This window comes from Schistocerca serialis, chromosome 5 (assembly GCF_023864345.2).
Source record: "Schistocerca serialis cubense isolate TAMUIC-IGC-003099 chromosome 5, iqSchSeri2.2, whole genome shotgun sequence".
Taxonomy (NCBI): Eukaryota; Metazoa; Arthropoda; class Insecta; order Orthoptera; family Acrididae; genus Schistocerca; species Schistocerca serialis.
The window spans coordinates 587,648,476-587,657,401 of NC_064642.1; positions in this window are offsets into that span (position 1 = coordinate 587,648,476).

Below are 8,926 nucleotides of genomic sequence, written 5' to 3' on the forward strand. Positions count from 1 at the left end.
TGTATATTTGTAATAATCCTTATCATGTCAGATAGTCTATAGCCAGCTGCGCTTCCCAAAAACTTCACTTCCGCAGCTGGTATTCTTCCTCAATTTTGGGCGTTATTGTCTAACTGTCACTGCCGTAATGTATGGACGGTATTGCCATCACTTTGTAGAACGTCATTGCGATTTCCTTCCTCATCTTTTCATTCAGAATTCTGTATATAAACGGCATATCTATTTCGTTTTGGAAGGACAAGTTGAATTCATTCACACCCGAAAATAGGGTGTTCGTTTATTATTATTTTGCTTGGGTCTTGACCTTTAAAAGCCACGACTGTTGGTCCAGATTGAAAAGTTACAGCTTTTGACAGATATATTTAATTTATGAGGGCGTGCTGAAAACTAATGCTTCCAAAATTTTTATGTGGAAGCCCAAAGATTTTTCAACAAAATAAACTTATTAACTTTCTACATTTTTATGCTTCATGACTACATATTTTCAGCCGCTTGAGGGCCCCAAATTGTAGCCTGTAACATGTCAGTCTGTAGCGTAACAATGGCGGTGCGTCAGAAACAGCATGCTGTAATCGAGTTTCGAATTCGAAGATTTTGTTCAGTCATGAACGACTTTCTTCTTCAGCATGATATTGTCAGACGACACATAAGCGATGCGACATCTGTATCAGTCCGACACAATGAGTCTCCCCTAACGGAACTGTTCTGCTGTACAACAGCTTCAGAAACGTTAAGTGATTCCCCTTTCCCGAATCTGATAGAGGGGGCGTGGTATCTGCACAACATGCAGTGTAAATTTACAGATCATATTTTATCTAGCGCTTGAACTACTGGAATTCCTTCAAAACTTTGGGCACAGAGAGAGATTCCCAATCACTTACAAACGAGAAGACAGTATTACTCATCACCGAGCTCCGTAATGTTCTCAGACATTGTATAAACAACCCATACAACCTCGTCTTCGCCCCATCCGATTTTCGTCTGTTTCCTTCGAAGATTTCATTTTGATAATGATGGAGCAAAGGAAGCAGACGTGCGGTTCTGGCTCCGCCAGCATTCTACAGCGACAGTATCAACAAACTGGTCTTTCATTGGGAGAAATGTATCCGTCACCAGACTAACGACTTTGAGAAATAAATACGTAGGCATGAAGAATAAAGGTGTAGAATGTTAATGACGTTTGTTTTATTTAAAAAGATTTAAGAGTTTTCACATAAAAAATTCGGAAGCATTACTTTTCAACACGTCTGTAAATAGTATTTTGAAGAATACCCACACCGTCGGCTATAGGAAATTGGTCATCCGCAAAGTGTGTTGTCATTATATAACTTCGTTGGTTAATGTACACTCCTGGAAATGGAAAAAAGAACACATTGACACCGGTGTGTCAGACCCACCATACTTGCTCCGGACACTGCGAGAGGGCTGTACAAGCAATGGTCACACGCACGGCACAGCGGACACACCAGGAACCGCGGTGTTGGCCGTCGAATGGCGCTAGCTGCGCGGCATTTGTGCACCGCCGCCGTCAGTGTCAGCCAGTTTGCCGTGGCATACGGAGCTCCATCGCAGTCTTTAACACTGGTAGCATGCCGCGACAGCGTGGACGTGAACCGTATGTGCAGTTGACGGACTTTGAGCGAGGGCGTATAGTGGGCATGCGGGAGGCCGGGTGGACGTACCGCCGAATTGCTCAACACGTGGGGCGTGAGGTCTCCACAGTAAATCGATGTTGTCGCCAGTGGTCGGCGGAAGGTGCACGTGCCCGTCGACCTGGGACCGGACCGCAGCGACGCACGGATGCACGCCAAGACCGTAGAATCCTACGCAGTGCCGTAGGGGACCGCACCACCACTTCCCAGCAAATTAGGGACACTGTTGCTCCTGGGGTATCGGCGAGGACCATTCGCAACCGTCTCCATGAAGCTGGGCTACGGTCCCGCACACCGTTAGGCCGTCTTCCGCTCACGCCCCAACATCGTGCAGCCCGCCTCCAGTGGTGTCGCGACAGACGTGAATGGAGGGACGAATGGAGACGTGTCGTCTTCAGCGATGAGAGTCGCTTCTGCCTTGGTGCCAATGATGGTCGTATGCGTGTTTGGCGCCGTGCAGGTGAGCGCCACAATCAGGACTACATACGACCGAGGCACACAGGGCCAACACCCGGTATCATGGTGTGGGGAGCGATCTCCTACACTGGCCGTACACCACTGGTGATCGCCAAGGGGACACTGAATAGTGCACGGTACATCCAAACCGTCATCGAACCCATCGTTCTACCATTCCTAGACCGGCAAGGGAACTTGCTGTTCCAACAGGACAATGCACGTCCGCATGTATCCGGTGCCACCCAACGTGCTCTAGAAGGTGTAAGTCAACTACCCTGGCCAGCAAGATCTCTGGATCTGTCCCCCATTGAGCATGTTTGGGACTGGATGAAGCATCGTCTCACGCGGTCTGCACGTCCAGCACGAACGCTGGTCCAACTGAGGCGCCAGGTGGAAATGGCATGGCAAGCCGTTCCACAGGACTACATCCAGCATCTCTACGATCGTCTCCATGGGAGAATAGCAGCCTGCATTGCTGCGAAAGGTGGATATACACTGTACTAGTGCCGACATTGTGCATGCTCTGTTGCCTGTGTCTATGTGCCTGTGGTTCTGTCAGTGTGATCATGTGATGTATCTGACCCCAGGAATGTGTCAATAAAGTTTCCCCTTCCTGGGACAATGAATTCACGGTGTTCTTATTTCAATTTCCAGGAGTGTAGTAGGTATAAAACGCTGTTTTTTTGCCATTGTCTCCACAAAATATCAACACGTACATCGAAAAAGTACTGGAGGAAAATTGCTTCATTGCTGAAAGCCTACATTTGTTGTTATTTTAATATTCTCTATTTTGGCAATCGCGCTCGTACGTTTGTTGGGTTAGTAAGTGGAGTAACCCGCCAGGGTAGCCGAGAGCGCTAACGCGCTGCTTCCTGGACTCGGGTGGGCGCGCCGGCCCCAGATCGAATCCGCTCGGCGGATTATCGGCGAGGGCCGGTGCACCGGCCAGCCTGGATGTGGTGTTTAGACAGTTTTCCACATCCCAGTATGTGAATACCGGGCTGGTCCCCACGTTCCGCTTCAGTTACACGACTCGCAGACATCTAAACACGCTCGCACTATACCATTCATTACACTCAATGCAGACAGTAGGGGTACACTCATTCCGTCCCGGGGGATACGGGGTGGCGGCAGGAACGGCATCCGGCCACCCGCTTCCACTAACCTTGCCAAATCCGTTCCTAACAACGCCGAACCTGCGTCAGCGCGGGACATGGCACCAGTGAAAGAAAGGAAGAACTCTTAGTAAGTGGAGTGGCATGCAATTGCTTCTCGTATTTCCTGCAACAGTTAATGAAAGCGAAGAGTTTCCACTAACTATTGACGTAAAAGAAAGGACTGCGGAAACAAATATTTTAGAAGGCGTCACAACTGTTCTGTCGAAAAGTGAGAAAGTGCTTCGAGGAATGAAGTCTTCGAGTTTTAAGTTTAGACTTATCGAGCCTTGTGCACATAATGTGTCGTAATTGTAGTATGCAGTATTTCGTAAGGAGTTGCCACGTAATTAAACTCATTTTTTAAATGTAATAGCTTACACGTACTTCGTGGAACTCGCAAACTACACATTACGGAGCAGGGAGTGACTGCGCACATTAAAGAGGCAGCAGATGCTTTTTTCGCGGAGAGTGTTTATACAAAGTCTGAGAACATTACGGGGCTCGGCGTTAAGTAATACGACGGGCCTACAAACAGGTAGTAACGGCCGCGCCAGAAGGCTGGCCCCCGCGGCTCCGAGCGGTCTTCTCACGCGCGCCGCGTCAGCACGAGGGCAAATTTAATTTTCGCGCGGAGGAGGGCTTCCTACTTCATTGGTGGCGCTGCCATTACCCCCTAATGAAAAACTATTAAAACGGAGGTGCCAAGAGCATGGAAAGAGAGGAGGGAAAAAAACACACGGGAAAAAAAAAGCAAAAAAAGTTCTGCCTCGACAACGCGCTGCATGGCCGACGAGGGCGGCGGAAACTGGCTGCGGCGGCCAGGTGGCAGCAGCGTCGCCGCCGGCCCCGGTAATGGCCACGTACTAATGGAGCTGTCTGCCGCCGACGGATGCTAACAAACTGCCCGCCGCCGGTCCGCCAAGGGTTCGCGAAAGAGCCCCGGCGCCCCTCCGCCAGAGGAAACTCGCCCTTCCCTGGAATGCACTTTTCACTCCTGCACAGTACTCGACTCCGCATTTTATGTATGCTGATAACTGGAAATGTAATTTGGTCACGCAGAAGAGAATCCCCGGCAAAATACTGAGAACGCCGTCGGTTTTCGCCTCGTCAGATTAGTACCAACATCAGTGTCTCCCTTACGTCTTGAATTTGTCACTGTGCATTCAAAGCTGGAAGAAATTCTTTATTGTTATACCCTAATGGCCATTAAAATTGTTACACGACGAAGATGACGTGTTGCAGACGCGAAATTTAACCGACAGGAAGAAGATGCTGTTATATGCAAATGATTAGCTTTTCAGAGCATTCACACAAGGTTGGCGCCGGTAGCGACACCTACAACGCGCTGACATGAGGAAAGTTTTCAACCGATTTCTCATACACAAACAGCGGTTGACCGGCGTTGCCTGGTGAAACGTTATCGTGATGCCTCGTGTAAGGAGGAGAAATGCGTACCAACACGTTTCCGACTTTGATAAAGGTCGGATTGTAGCCTATCGCGATTGCGGTTAATCGTATCGCGACATTGCTGCTCGCGTTGGTCGAGATCCAATGACTGGTAGCAGAATATGGAATCGGTGCGTTCAGGAGGGTAATACGGAACGCCGTGCTGGATCCCAACGCCCTCGTATCACTAGCAGTCGAGATGACAGGCATCTTATCCGCATGGCTCTAACGGATCGTGCAGCCCCGTCTCGATCCCTGAGTCAACAGATGGGGACGTTTGCAAGACAACAAGCATCTGCAGGAACAGTTCGACGACGTTTGCAGCAGCATGGACTAACAGCTCGGAGACCATGGCTGCGGTTACCCTTGACGCTGCATCACAGACAGGAGCGCCTGCGATGGTGTACTCAACGATGAACCTGGGTGCACAAATGGCAAAACGTTATTTTTTCGCATGAATCCAGGTTCTGTTTACAGCTTCATGATGGTCGCATTCGTGTTTGGCGACATCGCGGTGAATGCACATTGAAGCGTGTATTCGTCATCGCCATACTGGCGTATCACCTGGCGTGATGGTATGGGGTGCCATTGGTTACACGTCTCGGTCACCTCTTATTCGCATTGACGGGACTTTGAACAGTGGACGTTATATTTCAGATGTGCTACGACCCGTGGCTCTATCCTTCATTCGATCCCTGGAAGCCCTACATTTCAACAGGATAATGCGCAACCGCATGTTGCAGGTCCTGCGCGGGCCTTTCTGGATAAAGAAAATGTTCGACTGCTGCCCTGACCAGCACATTCTCCAGATCTCTCACCAATTGAAAACGTCTGGTCAATGTTGGCCGAGCAACTGGCTCGTCACAATATGCCAGTCACTACTCTTGATGAACTGCGGTATCGCGTTGAAGCTGCATGGGCTGCTGTACCTGTACACGCCATCCAAGCTCTGTTTAACTCAATGCTCAAGCGTATCAAGGCCGTTATTATGGCCAGACGTGGTTATCTGTGTACTGATTTTTCAGGATCTATGCACCCAAATTGTGTGAAAATGTAATCACATGTCAGTTCTAGTATAATATATTTGTCCAATGAATACCCGTTTATCATCTGCATTTCTTCTTGGTGTAGCAATTTTAATGGCCAGTAGTGTAATTAAAATGCTGCTACTCACGTAGGTCCAGTGTGGGCTTTAGTTATCTTATCATAGCGAAACTTGGTAGATATGATAATATGTCAGTGTGTAACCGATTTACACTGGAAAGTAATAGTTCCAGTTTTGGCCACCAGCTGCAAATCTGGTGCTCTACAGTGACTGTATGAGGCTGTGGCACACACGATGTCGTTTGACAATCCGTAACCTGAGTGAACATTATGGCTGTCTAGAAGCGAGACTGTGCGCAGTTAGTGAAACTGCATTGAGAGACTACACTGTCCAGCAAAAAAGAAAAAACATTTTTTAGTGTTTTCTGCGCTTTATGAGTTAGTTCTTACTAATTTTTGGTTGAAAATTTTTCCTTAGTTCTAGTTTCTGTGGTACACTACCACATCAACAGATTAAGAGAAAGAGATACATTCTAATTACATATACTACCACTAAAAGTGTACTTGAATTTTTTAAATGGTGAAAGGTGGCTACACTGAGTCACAGCGCCAGAGATTGCGCCACAGATTATTATTCCGCCGCCTCCACTGGCGCAGTAATAGTTCAGAGGAGTAATAGTTCAGAGGATGTCGAGAGCAGTCTCTGTTCTGTTGGGCGAGAGAGTAGACGATCTGAGTGTTCACTTAAATGTTGTACTGTCCGGTAAGTATAATGTATAGATGGGAGAAGATGCAATTGTCAGAATATATTTGAGATTGGAGATGTGCTATTGATTTATGATGCTGGCGTAATGGAATATTTTCGTCAATACATAATGAGGTAAAAAGGTATTACAGTTTTCTTTAATAACAATCCACCTTGCTCACAGGTACAGTCAAGAAAGCATCTGGCTCATGTTCATTTATTAGACTTACAATTCTGGTTTCTATGTGCAATCATAGTATTTCTGGTTTTTCCAATAGTTCGTTGTAAATGGTGTTTAAAATATTTTGTCGTATTGAGAAAGAACCTAGCCAGATACATGTACGTTGAGTCACACTACCACATACAGAACAGTTAGACTTGTGCTTTCTTGTTTCGTAGCTTTTATAGTTGCAGGGGACTTAATTAATCAATTGTGTTAATGGAAATTCCTTGTCATTCTTTATTGTTATTTTATCCAGTCAGATTGCGTGCTAATACTTGTCAGGGCCAACCAGTTATGAGACTTCGTAACCGGTCACACAGCTATCAAAATTATTCATTAATATTAGTCTTTTCTTTTTAATTAAGCCCCCTTTCAATGGTTGTTACATTTTAAGTGTTCTGAATTGTGGGAAGTATACCTCCCATGTAGTTAGGTCTGAAGAGAATCATCTGGTGACTGCATGAGATAGTCGTCTTTTAGCTTGCCTGTGGAAACGGAACTCCGGATCGTCCCTACACAAAGAAAAAAGTGATCTGCAAGCATTGCTTCATTCCAGGGGTCCTGATATTTTTGTTCCATAACAGAAATGTTCCGATGGACTCTTTCTCCATGTTCATCAATGAGAGCCCCACAACTAGGAGGGAAAAAAAATCTAGGTGGGAATGGAGAAAATGGATTTTGTAAGTAGGCTGTTTATGTTTTCTTATTGGTAACGCCACGTAGCGCTCTATATGAAAAATCACTGGCTGTGCTGTGTGCAGTCTGTGGGTAGTTTGCATTGTTGTCTGCCATTGTAGTGTCGGGCAGCGGCAATTGGATGTGAACAGCGCATAGCGTTGCGCAGTTGGAGGTGAGCCGCCAGCAGTGGTGGATGTGGAGAGAGAAATGGCGGAGTTTTGATATTTGTAAAAATGGATGTTATGAACTCCTATATATATTATGACTTTTGATGATATTAAGGTAAATACATTGTTTGTTCTCTATTAAAATCTTTCATTTCCTGACTATGCCTATCAGTAGTTAGTGCCTTCCGTAGTTTGAATCTTTTATTTAGCTGGCAGTAGTGGTGCTCGCTGTATTGCAGTAGTTCGAGTAACCAAGATTTTTGTGAGGTAAGTGATTTGTGAAACGTATAGGTTAATGTTAGTCAGGGCCATTCTTTTGTAGGGATTTTTGAAAGTCAGATTGCGTTGCGCTAAAAATATTGTGTGTCAGTTAAGGACAGTCATGTTTAATTGTTCAAAGGGGACGTTTCAATTTTAAGGGACATGTTGCATCCAAGGTTATGGTATTTTTGCAGGAGAAATGTCACCAACTGAGTGTAGCCATCAACTCTTCTTCCCTAAAAACCACAGAAAACTCCCTTGAAGGTTTCCCAAGCTTCCTTTTGGTTCCCCTCCAAAACTTTTCAAATGCAGGATCCTTTACAATTTCTCGAATTTGTGTCCCTATTAGAATATCTTCCTTAACTTTTGAATCACTTAATGTCGGAAACTTCTCTCTTACCTACTTAAAGGCATGTTCTTTTTGGTTCATTGGAAGAAAAACATCTTTTGGGTCCACGAGAGGCTCGCAACGACATTTATATAGCCGTGTTTATGGCTTCTTGCAGGTCAGTCTGCTCTGATATAATGCGATTTTCTATCCCTATTTTCCCACATATATAAGAAGCAGCATTGTTTTGTGTACCCGCCGGACGGTGTGGCCGAGCGGTTCTAGGCGCTTTAGTCTGGAACCGCACGACCACTACCGTCGCAGATTCGAATCCTGCCTCGGGCATGGATGTGTGTGATATCTTTAGGTTAGTTAGGTTTAAGTAGTTCTAAGTTCTAGGGGACTGATGACCTCAGATGTTGGAAGTCCCATAGTGGTCAGAGCCATTTGAACCAACCTTTGTGCACCTCAGTTGCATTCGTAAGAGTATGGCAATGACGTTTAGATCACCGCAGATTTTCCATTTGTGTTCACGATATTTGATTTAGTCCCATACGGCATACAACATCACCTCATGTAAAGATTGGGTAAACTGAGTATGTTTAGTGCCTCAGGTGTGTTACAACTGCACTTCTGTATAACTTTAGAGAATGTAAGTTATATCAAAATAAATCGTGGTTGCCAGTAAAGTCGAAATAATTATATATATATAATATTGCTCGTTGCAGCACTCTTTCGCTTAGTTATTGTAGGCTATTCTTTTACATTA